The sequence below is a fragment of the Ailuropoda melanoleuca genome, chromosome 11 (genome assembly GCF_002007445.2).
Source record: "Ailuropoda melanoleuca isolate Jingjing chromosome 11, ASM200744v2, whole genome shotgun sequence".
Taxonomy (NCBI): domain Eukaryota; kingdom Metazoa; phylum Chordata; class Mammalia; order Carnivora; family Ursidae; genus Ailuropoda; species Ailuropoda melanoleuca.
The window spans coordinates 91820583-91839891 of NC_048228.1; the positions used below are offsets into that span (position 1 = coordinate 91820583).

The window sequence follows — 19309 nt, forward strand, 5'->3', positions numbered from 1 at the left end:
GGATGGGTGGATGTACTCGGTGATCGCTCTGCTCTGGTCCTCCCCATCCCTGTCCCTACACAACCCCTACTGGATGTGAAGAGAGGCTAAGGATTAAAAACTCTTGTTTCTGGTTCTACAGCAAACAGTGCATTTAGGCAGCTTTCACTCCCATATTGTTTATGATATTTCTGCCCATTTCATGGCAATTGATTTCATGGCTATTGAATCTCCAAGTAGATATTTCTTTCCTAGGGGGAAAAAAAAAAGGAGAAGAAGAAGAAGAAATGTTAACACATGCAAAATATCATAGTAACGTTAACAGAACTCTAAGTGAAAGGAAGAAAAATATTACTTGTAAATCAAACTGCATTTGTCTACATTTCCTTTCTACCCTAGCCCCCGATCATACAAAATTTAATGTGGTTGTATTCTATATTCTCATGTTTTTATATAACCTTGATAGTTACTATTTTTAATGACTGCACACTACTGCATTTTCTTGATCATAAGATGCTACTGATTTTAAAATGCACCACTGCTTTCATAACGGCTTTTCAAAGAAGAAAATAAATGCTACGTTGAATGCAAGATGCAGTCTAATTCCAGAAATGTAGAAAATTTAGCAAAAAAGTTCTCTTAAAATGGAGAAAAATAAAATAGTTCATAGTATGTATGTTTATTTTATATTGGCATTTACTTTATATTTATATTTTCATAGTTTACTACAAATAACCCTGCAGGGAAAGTCTTTGTGCCTATTGCTTTTATCTTTGAATTATTTCCTTGGTATAAATTTATAGGGATGCAAGCAAACATTTTTATAGTTTTGAGCATATTGCCATGATGTTTTTCAAAAGGGTTAAAACATTTTAGCCCATTACCCAAAATGTATGCTTGTATCTGTGCTTAATTGCATCTCTGCCAGCATTAGGTTTTATCATTTTTTGTTTGGTTTTGTCTTGTGCTAATTTTATATATAGATGACTTATATTTACGTTGTTTTGATTATTTGGGAGATGGCATAAAATACGTTAATAGCAAATTTAGTGATTGTGTAAACTGCCAGTAAAATGGGTTGTTATTGACAAGGTGGTATGAGATTATCTTATTTAGGTGTCAGGGACTCAAATTTGTTCTTCAAAGCTCTGGCCTTTGGCTGGGGTAGAGGAGAAGATTCAATTAACAGAATTATTGAAAAAGAAAATCAATTATTGTTTCTGAGAACAAATCTAATTAGACTTTTGCCATTTCCCAAGGACCTTTAAAGGAAGGTACTAGGCTACAGTCTAACCTTGGGATTTTCAAAAATTTCTTTTGAGAACTTTGATACTGTTTGTTTCTGTTGCAGAAGGTAAGGAATGCATCATTCAAACACATGATAACAATAGCAATAAACATTTATATATAACATTTACCATTTGCTGGACAAAGTTCCAATCATTTTCTATAGTCATCAAATTCTCACAATGACCCCATGGGATAGATATTATTATTCCCTTTGATGGATGAGGAAATTGAGACACAGAGAAGTTGATGTATCTAGTAAGGTAAAACACTGGGAAACAAAGCCAAGCAGTTTGGCTTTGAGCCTATTCTGTAAACCACATCAAGGTACTGCCTTCTCTGACCCTATAGGATAGACGGGAGGCTGGAAAGGTTGATGTACATGTTAGATCCTCTATGCTAACAGGCTCACTTTCCATGTCTAGGGTGGGAGGATGAGATTTATTCTCTTGCCAACCAAAAGCACATTGCGTAGCTGCCTCTGCGTTTTGACTCAAGTCCAGAGCCCAACACCCTGATGATGTCTTTTGCCCTTGGAGATGGTCCCTGCATTATACCCTTCTCGTATACCCCTTACCTTCCCTCCTGTGTTATCAATGGGTGTCTTTCAGTGGGACAGATGTTCAAAACACCGGGACTTGCCAAAATTAATGTAAACGTTCCAAATGCTGCAGCATCTGGGATGTTTCTAGAACATTTTATTTCTCTACCGGACAGAATGATGGACTTTGAGCAAAGAGAGGTCTTTTGTTTTTGGAACAAATCATTTCAACTAGTTAATTTAATGACAGCTATTCTATTGCTCTTCAAAGCTTATCATTATATGCCTTTCCTCTGTGCTTTTATGTCATATGCAAATATCGCCTCTGTGCTTGGTTGTCAAGAATTAGTAATATGTCTTACTTATATAAAATTTTTTTTTTTGTTTAGAAGATAATTTAGCCCAGTGATTAAGAGCACAGGTTTTAGAGTCAGAAAGACCTGAATAAAATCCTAGTTCTGTCCTTTCTCATTCTGTGACCTTAGACAAGTTGTCTAATTTCCTCAGGTAGGAAACCAGGATAATACCATCCTACCTCCTTAGGTTTGCTGTAAAGATTAAATAAAATTAATGAGCTAATGCTTACAAAGTACACAAATAGTACATGGTACATGCTGTGTTCAATAAATTAGCTATAATAATGTATATGTAGTAAATTTTAATAAAAGGTAATGAACTTTTAGGTACAGTCCAAACTCGGAATGCTTTTGGGAAGTGTTTCATTATTTTCCTGTTTCTCTTTCTCTAAATGAATAACTCCCAGACTTTCTCATTATTTAATTTTGTGATCCCTCCCCTCTAAAAATTTTCTGTAAAAAAGAGGATGAAGTAAAATTTATTCTGGTGAACTTTTTAAAAAAATTTTAAATAATGCCACAGGTTGTTGTTTTTTTGGTGAGCATTAGAGATGTCCTCATTCTTGCCCCCCCCCGCCCCCCATTCTGGAGGTCGGGTATGCTATTTCTTTTAGTGGACTTATTTCCAAGGAATGAAATTTTCAAACTTCATGTTGACGAAGAGAGAAAACACTTCTCCTTAAAGGTGGGACCCCATTACTGGGTGTTATCATCAGGAAGGGCCCCTCAACGGAGAAATGGGTGGTGGAGGTGTGAGCCCCAGAGTGTGGCAATGGCCTTTGTGTTGGTTCATATCTAACGGCCTCCAGTACTAGGTCTAAGGTACCACTCACAGATCGTCAAGCACCCAAACATCATCCCCACCCTCGCATTTTTAACCAGTCTCCAGGGCATCCATATTTGAGGAAAGGGAGATGTGCCTCTGGAGACCAGCCAATGGCTTCAGGTGTTTAGTGAAAATAAGTAAGTTGAGAGAATGATGGAGACAACTCATTGATGGTTAATGAATCAGGACCCTTCCCTTGAGGCTTCATCTTGATGGTGATTCTCATGGGGTGGAGGCAGTGATGCAAGTAACAACAGAAAAATGACCCCATCACCGAACAATTCAGGGGAAGCCCAGTATGATGGAGTGGATAACTTGGTTGCTGTTGTTGATGAGATTCTGCCCGGGATCCCAGCCTGCAGGCATTGGTCTGGCAGCTGCTTTCGGTGTGTTAGTGAGAGATTCTGGACAGCCGCTGCCAGATAACAAGGGTTCAGAGCATGCTGGCCCAGGTGTGATTACCCCCGGTGGCTTGCTGGCACCTGCTGAAAAGCATAGTGGTTTCCCTGGCTCCATTTCCAAGGGTCATGGGGCCATGAAACATCTCCAGGTCATTTGGCGTAGTACCGCTCACCCTGTATGCTCACTTTCCTGCCATCCTTACTTCTGAATCAGCTGACAGCTTGAACTCTAAGGAGAACGTAAGTACCCCTTTCTTACTCCACCTAGAGAGCAGCGCAGTTGTTTTGACTGGAAGAGGACTGTGTATTCCTCATCTTAGACTTGGTGATTGTGCCGGAAAAGGATGGACCTTATGCATATGCATCTTAGCCAAAGGGGTGGGTCCAGGTTAGGCAGCAGGGCACGTCACTGGAGTGCCCATCTGGAAGGGACATTAAAATAGCACTGACAGTGAAAGGAAGACAGTGTCAAATTTATCAGAACTCCATGCAGGGCAGAGACAAAACTACGGTTTGTCATGATCGTGGGGCTCAGGGTGGGAAGCTGATCATCTCAAGAGGCACATTGAGCAGCAGTGGATGCTTCCTGAACTGCCTTCTACGGAGGATGCAAGCCGCTAACTAGTTTGCTGAGTAGGATGTGGAAGTTTGGGCTGGGGCTGAGTTGCTGGGGACATAATAGAAAAGGTGGAGTACTACCACCTCTTCCAACCTTCCTGTCTGAATCTCTCAGCTGCTCTCCTACAAGAATACTTAACCAACATTTTAATGCCTTTGGGAAAAGATGACAAGTTGTAAGTCTACTTGAGGCACCTACCTGACTTGGCCCAGCCTTTCATGCTGGCTGGCAGAGGTGACAGGAGCCACCTCCTCTCCCTCCTGGCTGCCTCCTTGGGTCACTGCACATCACCTGCCAGGTTCTGTACCCTCCCGAGTGTGAAGAAACTTGTCTGCATGGTTTTGTCCAGGATTTTCCGAACTCATCTGGAATCACTTTCTCCTGTGACAAGAAAAAGACCTCTTTAGTCTTTTGTGTACTGGGCTTTATAAAGAGTCTGGTCTAGCTGTTGTATCTGGTTTTCCTTAATTCTCAGAGCCGATGGTCTATACCATTATTTATTCCCCTGACAAGCGTTTATCGAACGCCTGCTCCATGTCAGTTGCCCTTGTATGCCCTACCGACATTTCAGATTCAACAAGTCTCTGGATAAATCTATCCCCGTACTCTGGGAAACTTGCCTTTCTTGATTTTTCTCAGTTTGTATGAATGGCACCAGCATGCTCTCCCAGGCACTCAAGATTAAAGCCTTACAGTAGTCATTAATGCCTTCCTTTTTTGACAATGTCACTCACTTTAACACCTTTTAAAAACTTTTGTTATTTTTGTAGAAATGTTACACATTTGTTATAGAAATATTAGAACATACATTAGCTAAAAGTGGAAAAAAAATTTACTTGCTGTTTTAAGACAGTGGCCAAGCCCTAATATTTCTGCCTTCCTATGTTCTCTCTCTCTCAAGGTTTTATTTATTTATTTGACAGAGAGAGCACAAGCAGGGAAAGCAGGATAAACAGGCTCCCTGCTGATCAGGGAGCTGATATGGGGCTTGATCCCAGGACCCTGGGATCATGACCTAAGCCGAAGGCAAATGCTTAATCCACTGAACCACCCAAGCGCCCCCTATGTTCTCTTGTATTAGGCTTCTTCTCTTGTTCACATGGCCACCATCCAGTACCCTCCATGCACTTAACTTCTCATTGTCTGAATGATGGCAAAAGTCTAACCAGGTACCTCCAGTTCTCCACATTCTAGTGTCCATGGGACCCACTTCTGTGAAAGTGTGGAATGGGCACTAGAAGACCATACAATCAAGAATGAATGTTAGCTCCTTACATTTTCTCAATAAACTCTTTAAAAAAGAAAAAAGATTTATTAATTCTATTTGAGAGAGAGAGAGAGAGCTCAAGTGGGGGGAGGGCCAAAGGGAGACGGAAGGAGAGAATCCCAAGTAGACTCCCTGATGAGCATGGAGCCTGACACAGGGCTTGATCCCATGACCCTGAAGTTGACTTGAGCCGAAATCAAGAATCTGACGCTCAGCTGACTGAGCCACCCAGGCCCACTTTCTCAACAAATTCTTTCTTTTTCTTTTCTTTCTTTCTTTTTTTTTTTTTAGGATTTTATTTATTTGAGAGAGAGAGAGTGAGGGAGAAAGATCGTGAGCAGTGGGGAAGGGTAGAGGGAAAAAGCAGACTCCCTGCTGAGCAGGGAGCTTGATGCAGGGCCTCATCCCAGGATCCTGGGGNTTTTTTTTTTTTTTTTTTTTTTTTTTTTTTTTTTTTTTTTTAGGATTTTATTTATTTGAGAGAGAGAGAGTGAGGGAGAAAGATCGTGAGCAGTGGGGAAGGGTAGAGGGAAAAAGCAGACTCCCTGCTGAGCAGGGAGCTTGATGCAGGGCCTCATCCCAGGATCCTGGGGTCATGACCTGAACCGAAAGCAGGTGCTTAACCCTCTGAGCCGACCAGTTGCCCCAACAGACTCTTAATACTTCCTTTGTACCTCTAGTAGTTATAACAGGGTTACAGTTCTTTAATCGATTTAAGGATCTACTTATGAACATGGATGTACTATAAACCAGTTGGAGTTTTGCTTGAGATCTCTGGGAAAAAAATACCTGTGGGACAATAAACTCTTGATTCCTGTGGATCTGTAATGTATGCTGCTCCCCACTTCAACACGTCACATGCACATATGCACATATTACCTCCATTCCAGTCTCTGTGAGGTGGAGTCCTAATGCTGAGGACCTACTATGTGTCAGACACTTTGTGTATGCTATCTCTTTTGTGGTCTTCACAACACTAGTAGTTATATTTTTTAGTTTTGTTTTAGGATAAGGAATACACAAAGGCCTTAAACAATGTACCCAAGATTACAGTTTTAAAACCAGGTCTTAATGATCAGTTAGGGAGAGTCTTGGATGATCAGAAAATCCAAGGGGCACTTTCTAACTTAATCCCTTCTGGGTAAGATTTTCTGTCTACCCCTTTTCTGGCAGGAAGGTTTGTCTGTAGGTTCTGGAAACTGTCCTTTCAAATCCACTCAAATATTTAAATAAAGAAGAAGCCAGGAGTCCTGAATTTTTTTGTTTTAAAGCTATGTTTTATGGAGAAACAATTTGGACCAGAAAAAAAAAAAACTGAAAGGCAAAAAAATCCCAGTGGATCTTTTCAACTACCGGAGAACCTCATTATCTCCTCCTGAAGAAAAGCTGATTCTGAGTGAGTCAGCTCCACGATGTACCATCTTGTAAGAAGTTAGCTGCAAAATGGATGGGTCTGTGCTGTGAGGTCGTTCCACACAGTAGGAAGGTCGAGTCAGACTGGATAAGTAATACCTGCCTCAAATAGGCCTGGTGAAGATACCTGCACACAAATTTAAATGGGAGTGAGGAAAAAGGTGATTGAGTTGCACCCATCCGCTTGTCTAGGATATACGCTTCTCTGACCTTTCCTAGCCTGACACAGGCTACAAGGACAAATAAGACATAGGCTTTGCCCTTTTTCATAGAAAGCACATTCTCACACACACATATCCCAATGTATGATAATCAATCTGCTTAGTACAGTAAGTGCTCAATTAATGTTTCTTATTTTAATTCAATGTTGATGCTTTCCCACTATGGCCATCTTGGTCACTCCCTCTGCATCTATTAGAGGGAGAAGCAGGGACGTTCACGTGGTATTATGGTATTATTTCATTTTCCCTCTTACCTCTTCCTTGCCAAACCCAAGTTTGTTTGGAAACTTCTTCATTTACATCTCCATTTCTTTCTGTAATAAGTGCAGCATTATTTTAAAGTTGCATGTAAATTCCTTTAAGAAGGTATCAAACCCCCACTGACAAAAAAGTGAACTCAAGTACAGTGAGATTAAGTAACTGGTCATTAGCAAAGATGAGATTCACTCCTCGGATTGTTTGATTCCAACCACTTTGTTTTTCCCCTCTCAAGAAAGATCGTAGTAAATTCTAAAAATCATTTAACAAAGTCAGCAAATCATGACTTCTGTCGGTGAAATGCAGCTTGGGTCTTCCTTAACTGATCAGATACTGGTATTCTCTGTGTTCCAGGCAAGTATGCACAACCCATTCTCTCTGTGCGTGGCTCTCTGGCTCTCTGTTGCCACTTGACATAGAAGTTGACAACATGCTAGTGGGTCTGAAGGCATTCATTTGCATATTTCCATAGATAGCCTGGACATATCCTGGGGAGACCGAACCCCTGTCTCCCCAGACTAGAGCCAGTGCCTCTGGGGAGGAGAGCCAAGATAATATTTCCTTAGCCTTGGACTCTCAGATTTGCTATGAACAGAAGGTACACTTAGAGCTCTCTGTAATGACTGGGGTTTTTTTTCCACGCAATCTTTGGTGTGAAACCACAGACTTGAAGACCCATGACTCAGAGACATTCAAGTACGCTGCTTACGAGGAGCGAGGGGCAGCATCCCTGGTGTGTGTTTAACTACCTACTCTCCGATGTGATATCTGTCTCTCCGGTGTGGCATCTGTCATGTAGATACTTTGCCTTTTTCCCTCTTTGCTCTCAGGGAATGTTTTGTTTTTCTGCCTTCAAAACTTTACTTTCTTTGGAGTGAGGATTTCAATTATGGTAGGAGAATTAAGGGTTGTATTTCTATTGCTTACGCTCTCTCCCCTTAGCACTCTTGCCTCCTGTTCTATGGCAGACAGAAACGGCCTCTGCACACACCACAGGCAGCCTGGAAGGTTGGGAGGGCCAGATCGAGGAGGTGGCACACCCTAGTCTGGCGAGCAATTGCGGGAGAGTCTGGGGATCTTTGTCTCCATCATTGCGTACCTGTCAGTCGGGGTCCATCTTCCCCCTCTCGTCTCTCCCATGGTAATATTACCCATCGTTTAGGTTGCAATGTTCTCCTCCTCCTCTCTGTTGCTAAAATCCTCCAGAGGCCTTTTAGAAAACCCTATTCTGAAATTCTTCCCACTCAACTTTTATACACAGGGCAAGGTTGTAAAGGCATGTGTAAAACCCCTCCACCCACTCCAGCTTCCCTAAATCTTTAGAAAAATAATGTGAAATAATGCTGTTGTTTTCGGGGGAGCATGTCATTTGTTTTACCGGTCTGTAGTTGATTAATTTGCAAATGATATTCCCAATAAAGTGCTTAGAAGTAGATAATTACAACTATATTAACAGTTCCTGGGGAAGCAGATGGTATTCTGAGGAGCTGCCATCTAGCATTAGTGCTGATGCTCCACTGTAATGTACCATCTACCCCAGAAAACCACAAACAACAAGCGCAAATCCTGCTGATATTCCAGATTGGGAGGAAATTGTGCTTTTGCCTCACATTCCATTCTTATCGGAATTTTTATGTGTGTTTTCTTGATCGCTACAGTGCTCAGTGAACTGGTACATTTTATGTCGAGTCCCATAACTCTCCAACTGTAATTCTGAATTAGCCCCATATTAAGCCTACACGAAGCAAGTTTTTAAACTGTTCATCAGTGTTCCTCCTACCACGCCAGTTATTTTTAAGAGTAGATTATCTCTGTACAAACATATAATTTCAATTTCCTAAATTACCTGAGCCAACATGCCATGTTAGATAATCAATTAAGAATTTTTTGGGTGCAGAGGAATCTCTTCCTTATTCTTTCTCTTTCTGTGACATACATACGTACTTTCATGCATGCACAGACATATACACGCATGCACGCGGTGTGCATGCGCACAATCTTGTCAAGTTAGCATCATATTTTGTTAAGCTACCTGATAAAAAGGGATAAGTTTTCAGCTTGTAGCTCTCGGGAGGAAAGTGACAATGTCATGCATTCCCATCTGTACATCTCCACGTTGGGAGTTGTCCTTCTTAAGTAAGCTGGAGTCACATGTGTTAATACACAACAGGGCATGGGAGTTAGTCAAATATTCTTTTGTGCTCTGGTCAGCTGAAGACTGTTGGGCCATGGAGAAAAGTCCATGGGTCACCAAAAACAGGAGGTAAGTATGACCCGGAGCCTCTTTGGTGACCACTGCTGGATCTTGGCTGTAGGTCAGGCTGCAGTAGGCCACCAGCAAGGACTAGTCTTGTCATATCAGGGATCTACCTTCAGCTGCCGTTATTGCTGAGTCACTGCTGGCTGGAGAGGCTCTGCACAGGCCAGGGCAGTAGACCTGGAATGACCTCTCTTTTACTTGCCCAAGTTCATAATCATTTCTGCAAGAGTAGGAAAGGATGGATGGTGACCATCGTTTTCTCTGCTTTCCTTGGATGAGAATGGGCTGGGAGAGTATGTGTGGGTTGCTGCGTGCTTTGTGCTGATTTAAAGCTTCTCAGAGCATATGCTCACTGGCTTTTCTAGAGCAGGCCTTGTGGTTCTTGCTGGGGGCTTACACATTAGGGGGCTTAGTTGAATATGCAAGTAGGCTCCAGGACTCCCAACAAGTGGCCCAATTATCACCATAAGCCTTTTTACTGTTGACGAACACTAGAAGCTTTTGGTTTCAGCTGCCATTTTGGGGGGGAGCAACAGGCACTGTAAGAAATACTTGGAATATATCATCCCACTTAATTCTTACAATATGCGATAAAACAAACAATGGCTGCATTTCACCAAAGAAGAAATACAGTTTCAGAGACGTTAATAAACTTGTCCAAGGTCACAGAGCTAGTAAGTGTCAGAATTGAGATTGAAACTCTAACCTGCCTGCTACGAAAGCTCAGGCTCTTAACTGTGACATTATTCAGCATCAGTTATTTTATGAAATTAATTAGGTGAGCTTAAAAAAATCACCTAGAATTTTTTATAATTCTGTGCAGGTGCATGGATAGGGGAACAATGCACATCCTGGATTTTCCATAGGCTGTCCTCAACAATCAAGGAAGTAGAACATGGAAAGGCATGGGCGGGGGTGTGTGTGGCTTGAATGGAGGTTGGGGTTGGGTGGGGAATGGTCTTCAGAGTGATGTGATATGGTTTGGGCACCATCCTGCAGGTGGTGGAGAAGCTGTGGGTATTTAGGCAAGTGAGTCCCATGATCAGATGAGAATTTTAGAAAGGATTTAGAAAGAGGATGTTTCTGGAAAAGGTGCAGCAGTAGGCAGGCTCTCTAGTTAGGAAGTCTTTGGAACATTCCTTTGAGTAGTGCAAAGGTGCTGGCTGGCATAGGTGATGAAATAGTGGAACATAGTACCATGGAGGTAGAATATGCTGGGAGAAGAGNAGGAAGTAGAACATGGAAAGGCATGGGCGGGGGTGTGTGTGGCTTGAATGGAGGTTGGGGTTGGGTGGGGAATGGTCTTCAGAGTGATGTGATATGGTTTGGGCACCATCCTGCAGGTGGTGGAGAAACTGTGGGTATTTAGGCAAGTGAGTCCCATGATCAGATGAGAATTTTAGAAAGGATTTAGAAAGAGGATGTTTCTGGAAAAGGTGCGGCAGTAGGCAGGCTCTCTAGTTAGGAAGTCTTTGGAACATTCCTTTGAGTAGTGCAAAGGTGCTGGCTGGCATAGGTGATGAAATAGCGGAACATAGTACCATGGAGGTAGAATATGCCGGGACAAGAGTAACAATAGCTCATATTTATTGTCCTACGACCATGTACTGATCATTGCCGTAAGCATTAACAAGAAATGTATGAACTCATTTAATCCTCATGACATCCCTATGAAATAAGCTGTATTATATTTGCCCCATGTTACAGAGGAGAAGATACAGAGATGAAGAGTGCCCAAGGTGGCATCGTTTACAAGTGGCTGAGCTGGATTCCATCTCCGGCCCTCTCACCCCAGGTCTTGAAACCTGGCTAGCATGGCATCAGACCCTCCACTGAGGTGGCACAGGGCCCAACACATCTTTTCCTAGATGTGCAGCCATAGGGACACATACAGCTTCTACCTAGGGTAAAATGCATGGAGGGCATGTGGGAAGGGAATTGGCATTAGCGGGTATGAGCGTATCTGTTTGTGTCCCTTTTTGTATCCTGGAAGCTCTTTCAAGGCTGTACTCAGGGGAGCAACATTCAGCTTTCTTTCTGCTTATCTCACTTAGGTAGGAATTACCTTCTCTATTGTTGTCTCTAGTGAAATGGAGATCAGAAATCTGGGTTCAAGACTGTCTCTGAAACTTATAAAAGTGTGTTTTAGGGCACATGATGTCAGGTCTCTGATTTTCAGGCTTCAGTGGTTAAGGTGAGGATATAATATTCATTCATCCAGTCGTGCTTTCAAGAAATGGATAGTGAGCCCCCGTATGAGCCATGCACCTACTAAGGGAGGCATTGGGGATAGCAAGACATGAAAAAGTCACAGTGTGTACTCTTAAGGAGTTCAGAATCTTCCTTCTGATATAAGCACGTAAATAAGCAATTGCTATTCAAGGAGATAATATTCATGACAGCTTTTAAAAATCTGAAGTGCTTTGAGAACCTGTGCTATTATTATTATTGACTCTATTAGGGAGAATGAGAGGAGAAAGTCAGAAAATGCCAGAAAAATCTGGGTCGGGCTTGTGCTCCCCACATCTCCAAGCCTCCCACTGGGAGAGGTTCCAAGAGTGCAGGCCCCTCCAGTGAGGGCTCTGTGACTCCCGCCTGCTTTTGACCTTTGTGGAGAGTGCTTGCATGAACACACTTCGTTTTCAAAACTTTGAAAATACGCACTTGGAATTGGAGATGATCAAGCATGAACCCCAGGCCATAAGTGTGTGGGAGAATTGTGCTGATCTGGGGGTATGCAGGGCCACGTGCCCCTGCGACCTGACGTCAGCACTGTCCAGGAGGTGCACAGTGTCTGTGCCCCTCTGCGTGGTCAGTCTGTGATGCAATGTGTTTTCACAGCCTGTGAATCAGTTCCCTCTAGGAAAAGAACCACCCCCCCCAACACACCATGCTGAAATGCCTGATTTTGCAATATTTAAGCACTTTCTCAGCTAAGATGATGAAATAGGGTAAGCAGAAAATAAAAAGCCACATGTACTTATTAGAATCAAGCCCTTTCCGTTTTGAATGTTGACCTTTGAGTTTCCAAATTGGGCAAGGGAGTAATTATCAGGAATACCTTGATAAAAGGTTGGATGATTGCAATTTAGGAAAACAACTTTATATTTATAAATCCTTTGTATTTTGGGGAGCATTTCATATCAGTTATCTAATTTAATCCTTCATGTCAGCTCCGCAAAGTAGATAGAGCATTCATAATTAGATTATAGATGAAGCCACTTGGGACAGAGAACCTTTGACCTGTCCAAGGCTCTTACACCTAAGACAAAGGGGTGAAGGAAGAGGGTAAAGGAAAGGGGTAAAGAATATTTACGGAGTGTCTACTATGCGCCCAGAGCTTAACACACAATGGAATTTAATTTTTTACATAATCCTGGGGCGTGGTGGTGAATATTCTCACTCCCATTTTACAGACAGTTAAACCAAGGTGTTGTAGATTTAAAAATGAGAGGCTGAGTTGGGGGTCGGTGCCCAGATCTCCTTGATTCCAAATCTGTAGTTCTTTCTCTCCATTTCCAACCGTCTTTGATTATGTCCTCTTACCAGTAAACTGTTCTGAGTATTTCCCTCCAATAAGTGTGTATTTGTTTACACACAAATCATTTGCAGGTACTACTGTACTACTGTATGAACATTATAAAACATAGACAGGAAATAAAAACATAAAGATGCATGCATATGAACAGAAGACATGCAGTTTTCTTTCTGCACCCAATTTTGAATACAGCCAACAGGGCTATGCATCTTTCTTGGCAAGTTAGGAGCACAAATTTCAATCTATGGCTTGTTTTCTTAGAAAAATCCACTAGATAGCGTAGAGATACTTTAGGGAATGATTTCTCAACAATGGGACTATTGGCATTTTGGACCAGATAGTTTTTTGTTGTGAGGGGCTGTACATTGTAGGGTATTCAGTAACCCCCCTGGCCTTGTTCCACTAGATTCTGGTAGCAACCTCTCCCCAGTGTGACAACCAAAAATGTCTGCAGACATTGCCAGATGTTCCCTCTTGGGAGTGGGGCAGAGAAATTACCCCTAGTTGAGAACTACTGTTTTAGGGTAATCAGCAGGGATGGTCTCCCCTTCGCTAATGCTCAAAGAAGAAGGCATCAGGCAGCACCAATTTGGAAGATGTATTTTCTTGCCCATTGAAATTCATCCAGAGGACCCTTGGGCTTGTTTCCAGCCTGCATCCTGTAACTCCTGAGGTTAGCCCGCGAGAACAGAGGTCCAGCTGTTCAGTGATGATATCAGCCTTTGGATGGCTTCTGTCCGCATGCTTATCACATCTAATTTTAACATCTTGCGCTTCACTGCCAATGGACTTTGACAAAGCCCAGTGTGGAAGACCATGGTGGCCCAGCGTGGGGTATGGTGTGGCATGGTGGTTAAGAACATGCTCTAGAATCAGGTGGACCTGTATTTGAATCTCTGTTCTGCCATTATTATCTGTGACTTTGAACAATTCCTTTGCTTTCCCTAAGTCTGTCTTTCCTGGCCACGATAAGACATATAAGGGAGGAGAATACTTGTGACATAGGGTTGCAAGAACACGACGACTGTTACTGGCTCTTAAAAAGTAATAGCTATTATCTTGATTATGATGATGCTTATATAAAACCCTGAGACTCTTGTCTTGCTCATAGTAAGCTTTCAATGATTGATACATATTATCATAACATATAATGCAAACATAGATTTCTGATTTTTGTGCATTTGGCTACAGATTCCATGAAATAGGGACCAGACCTATCTTATTCATCACTTGATCCCCATTGCCTAGTTCAGCTGGTCTGTACTAAATCATCAGTAATTGTTGGTTGTGAATCCATGAATGCATGTTTTCTGTCCTGTAAGCCAGCAAAAATTGCAATCACTGTCTCTTTCGGGCTGCTTTAATATCACACAAAATGGCCCTGGCGGATGCTCCCTGAAGTTCTCCTGTCCACTTCACCCCGTGCAGTTTCATGTGAATAAATATATTTGGTTCTAAATGGAAGGAAGGGAGGGAAGGCAATTCAAACTTTTCTTCCTTATGACTTGAAGCTCAAGGAGAGGGAATTCTTCATAGTTTTATCTAGTCAATGGAAATGCAGAAACTTCATCATCAGGATTGTCTAATTGTTCCTTTGGATTTGACGGAGATGCTCGCTGTCATGGTATTTTCCTGAACTCCATTTCATAATGCAGGTTTGCTTATCAGGTTTAGGTTTTNGATGGTCTATACCATTATTTATTCCCCTGACAAGCGTTTATCGAACACCTGCTCCATGTCAGTTGCCCTTGTATGCCCTACCGACATTTCAGATTCAACAAGTCTCTGGATAAATCTATCCCCGTACTCTGGGAAACTTGCCTTTCTTGATTTTTCTCAGTTTGTATGAATGGCACCAGCATGCTCTCCCAGGCACTCAAGATTAAAGCCTTACAGTAGTCATTAATGCCTTCCTTTTTTGACAATGTCACTCACTTTAACACCTTTTAAAAACTTTTGTTATTTTTGTAGAAATGTTACACATTTGTTATAGAAATATTAGAACATACATTAGCTAAAAGTGGAAAAAAAATTTACTTGCTGTTTTAAGACAGTGGCCAAGCCCTAATATTTCTGCCTTCCTATGTTCTCTCTCTCTCAAGGTTTTATTTATTTATTTGACAGAGAGAGCACAAGCAGGGAAAGCAGGATAAACAGGCTCCCTGCTGATCAGGGAGCTGATATGGGGCTTGATCCCAGGACCCTGGGATCATGACCTAAGCCGAAGGCAAATGCTTAATCCACTGAACCACCCAAGCGCCCCCTATGTTCTCTTGTATTAGGCTTCTTCTCTTGTTCACATGGCCACCATCCAGTACCCTCCATGCACTTAACTTCTCATTGTCTGAATGATGGCAAAAGTCTAACCAGGTACCTCCAGTTCTCCACATTCTAGTGTCCATGGGACCCACTTCTGTGAAAGTGTGGAATGGGCACTAGAAGACCATACAATCAAGAATGAATGTTAGCTCCTTACATTTTCTCAATAAACTCTTTAAAAAAGAAAAAAGATTTATTAATTCTATTTGAGAGAGAGAGAGAGAGCTCAAGTGGGGGGAGGGCCAAAGGGAGACGGAAGGAGAGAATCCCAAGTAGACTCCCTGATGAGCATGGAGCCTGACACAGGGCTTGATCCCATGACCCTGAAGTTGACTTGAGCCGAAATCAAGAATCTGACGCTCAGCTGACTGAGCCACCCAGGCCCACTTTCTCAACAAATTCTTTCTTTTTCTTTTCTTTCTTTCTTTTTTTTTTTTTAGGATTTTATTTATTTGAGAGAGAGAGAGTGAGGGAGAAAGATCGTGAGCAGTGGGGAAGGGTAGAGGGAAAAAGCAGACTCCCTGCTGAGCAGGGAGCTTGATGCAGGGCCTCATCCCAGGATCCTGGGGTCATGACCTGAACCGAAAGCAGGTGCTTAACCCTCTGAGCCGACCAGTTGCCCCAACAGACTCTTAATACTTCCTTTGTACCTCTAGTAGTTATAACAGGGTTACAGTTCTTTAATCGATTTAAGGATCTACTTATGAACATGGATGTACTATAAACCAGTTGGAGTTTTGCTTGAGATCTCTGGGAAAAAAATACCTGTGGGACAATAAACTCTTGATTCCTGTGGATCTGTAATGTATGCTGCTCCCCACTTCAACACGTCACATGCACATATGCACATATTACCTCCATTCCAGTCTCTGTGAGGTGGAGTCCTAATGCTGAGGACCTACTATGTGTCAGACACTTTGTGTATGCTATCTCTTTTGTGGTCTTCACAACACTAGTAGTTATATTTTTTAGTTTTGTTTTAGGATAAGGAATACACAAAGGCCTTAAACAATGTACCCAAGATTACAGTTTTAAAACCAGGTCTTAATGATCAGTTAGGGAGAGTCTTGGATGATCAGAAAATCCAAGGGGCACTTTCTAACTTAATCCCTTCTGGGTAAGATTTTCTGTCTACCCCTTTTCTGGCAGGAAGGTTTGTCTGTAGGTTCTGGAAACTGTCCTTTCAAATCCACTCAAATATTTAAATAAAGAAGAAGCCAGGAGTCCTGAATTTTTTTGTTTTAAAGCTATGTTTTATGGAGAAACAATTTGGACCAGAAAAAAAAAAAACTGAAAGGCAAAAAAATCCCAGTGGATCTTTTCAACTACCGGAGAACCTCATTATCTCCTCCTGAAGAAAAGCTGATTCTGAGTGAGTCAGCTCCACGATGTACCATCTTGTAAGAAGTTAGCTGCAAAATGGATGGGTCTGTGCTGTGAGGTCGTTCCACACAGTAGGAAGGTCGAGTCAGACTGGATAAGTAATACCTGCCTCAAATAGGCCTGGTGAAGATACCTGCACACAAATTTAAATGGGAGTGAGGAAAAAGGTGATTGAGTTGCACCCATCCGCTTGTCTAGGATATACGCTTCTCTGACCTTTCCTAGCCTGACACAGGCTACAAGGACAAATAAGACATAGGCTTTGCCCTTTTTCATAGAAAGCACATTCTCACACACACATATCCCAATGTATGATAATCAATCTGCTTAGTACAGTAAGTGCTCAATTAATGTTTCTTATTTTAATTCAATGTTGATGCTTTCCCACTATGGCCATCTTGGTCACTCCCTCTGCATCTATTAGAGGGAGAAGCAGGGACGTTCACGTGGTATTATGGTATTATTTCATTTTCCCTCTTACCTCTTCCTTGCCAAACCCAAGTTTGTTTGGAAACTTCTTCATTTACATCTCCATTTCTTTCTGTAATAAGTGCAGCATTATTTTAAAGTTGCATGTAAATTCCTTTAAGAAGATATCAAACCCCCACTGACAAAAAAGTGAACTCAAGTACAGTGAGATTAAGTAACTGGTCATTAGCAAAGATGAGATTCACTCCTCGGATTGTTTGATTCCAACCACTTTGTTTTTCCCCTCTCAAGAAAGATCGTAGTAAATTCTAAAAATCATTTAACAAAGTCAGCAAATCATGACTTCTGTCGGTGAAATGCAGCTTGGGTCTTCCTTAACTGATCAGATACTGGTATTCTCTGTGTTCCAGGCAAGTATGCACAACCCATTCTCTCTGTGCGTGGCTCTCTGGCTCTCTGTTGCCACTTGACATAGAAGTTGACAACATGCTAGTGGGTCTGAAGGCATTCATTTGCATATTTCCATAGATAGCCTGGACATATCCTGGGGAGACCGAACCCCTGTCTCCCCAGACTAGAGCCAGTGCCTCTGGGGAGGAGAGCCAAGATAATATTTCCTTAGCCTTGGACTCTCAGATTTGCTATGAACAGAAGGTACACTTAGAGCTCTCTGTAATGACTGGGGTTTTTTTTCCACGCAATCTTTGGTGTGAAACCACAGACTTGAAGACCCATGACTCAGAGACATTCAAGTACGCTGCTTACGAGGAGCGAGGGGCAGCATCCCTGGTGTGTGTTTAACTACCTACTCTCCGATGTGATATCTGTCTCTCCGGTGTGGCATCTGTCATGTAGATACTTTGCCTTTTTCCCTCTTTGCTCTCAGGGAATGTTTTGTTTTTCTGCCTTCAAAACTTTACTTTCTTTGGAGTGAGGATTTCAATTATGGTAGGAGAATTAAGGGTTGTATTTCTATTGCTTACGCTCTCTCCCCTTAGCACTCTTGCCTCCTGTTCTATGGCAGACAGAAACGGCCTCTGCACACACCACAGGCAGCCTGGAAGGTTGGGAGGGCCAGATCGAGGAGGTGGCACACCCTAGTCTGGCGAGCAATTGCGGGAGAGTCTGGGGATCTTTGTCTCCATCATTGCGTACCTGTCAGTCGGGGTCCATCTTCCCCCTCTCGTCTCTCCCATGGTAATATTACCCATCGTTTAGGTTGCAATGTTCTCCTCCTCCTCTCTGTTGCTAAAATCCTCCCAGAGGCCTTTTAGAAAACCCTATTCTGAAATTCTTCCCACTCAACTTTTATACACAGGGCAAGGTTGTAAAGGCATGTGTAAAACCCCTCCACCCACTCCAGCTTCCCTAAATCTTTAGAAAAATAATGTGAAATAATGCTGTTGTTTTCGGGGGAGCATGTCATTTGTTTTACCGGTCTGTAGTTGATTAATTTGCAAATGATATTCCCAATAAAGTGCTTAGAAGTAGATAATTACAACTATATTAACAGTTCCTGGGGAAGCAGATGGTATTCTGAGGAGCTGCCATCTAGCATTAGTGCTGATGCTCCACTGTAATGTACCATCTACCCCAGAAAACCACAAACAACAAGCGCAAATCCTGCTGATATTCCAGATTGGGAGGAAATTGTGCTTTTGCCTCACATTCCATTCTTATCGGAATTTTTATGTGTGTTTTCTTGATCGCTACAGTGCTCAGTGAACTGGTACATTTTATGTCGAGTCCCATAACTCTCCAACTGTAATTCTGAATTAGCCCCATATTAAGCCTACACGAAGCAAGTTTTTAAACTGTTCATCAGTGTTCCTCCTACCACGCCAGTTATTTTTAAGAGTAGATTATCTCTGTACAAACATATAATTTCAATTTCCTAAATTACCTGAGCCAACATGCCATGTTAGATAATCAATTAAGAATTTTTTGGGTGCAGAGGAATCTCTTCCTTATTCTTTCTCTTTCTGTGACATACATACGTACTTTCATGCATGCACAGACATATACACGCATGCACGCGGTGTGCATGCGCACAATCTTGTCAAGTTAGCATCATATTTTGTTAAGCTACCTGATAAAAAGGGATAAGTTTTCAGCTTGTAGCTCTCGGGAGGAAAGTGACAATGTCATGCATTCCCATCTGTACATCTCCACGTTGGGAGTTGTCCTTCTTAAGTAAGCTGGAGTCACATGT

At 42.1% G+C, this 19309-nt stretch overlaps 1 protein-coding gene across 1 annotated transcript in view; it reads left to right on the top strand.

The window, feature by feature from the left end:
• PPARGC1A (PPARG coactivator 1 alpha) overlaps positions 1 to 19309 on the top strand; it is a 461990-nt gene that overhangs the window by 32332 nt on the left and 410349 nt on the right. The gene's annotated exons all lie outside the window — the stretch shown is intronic.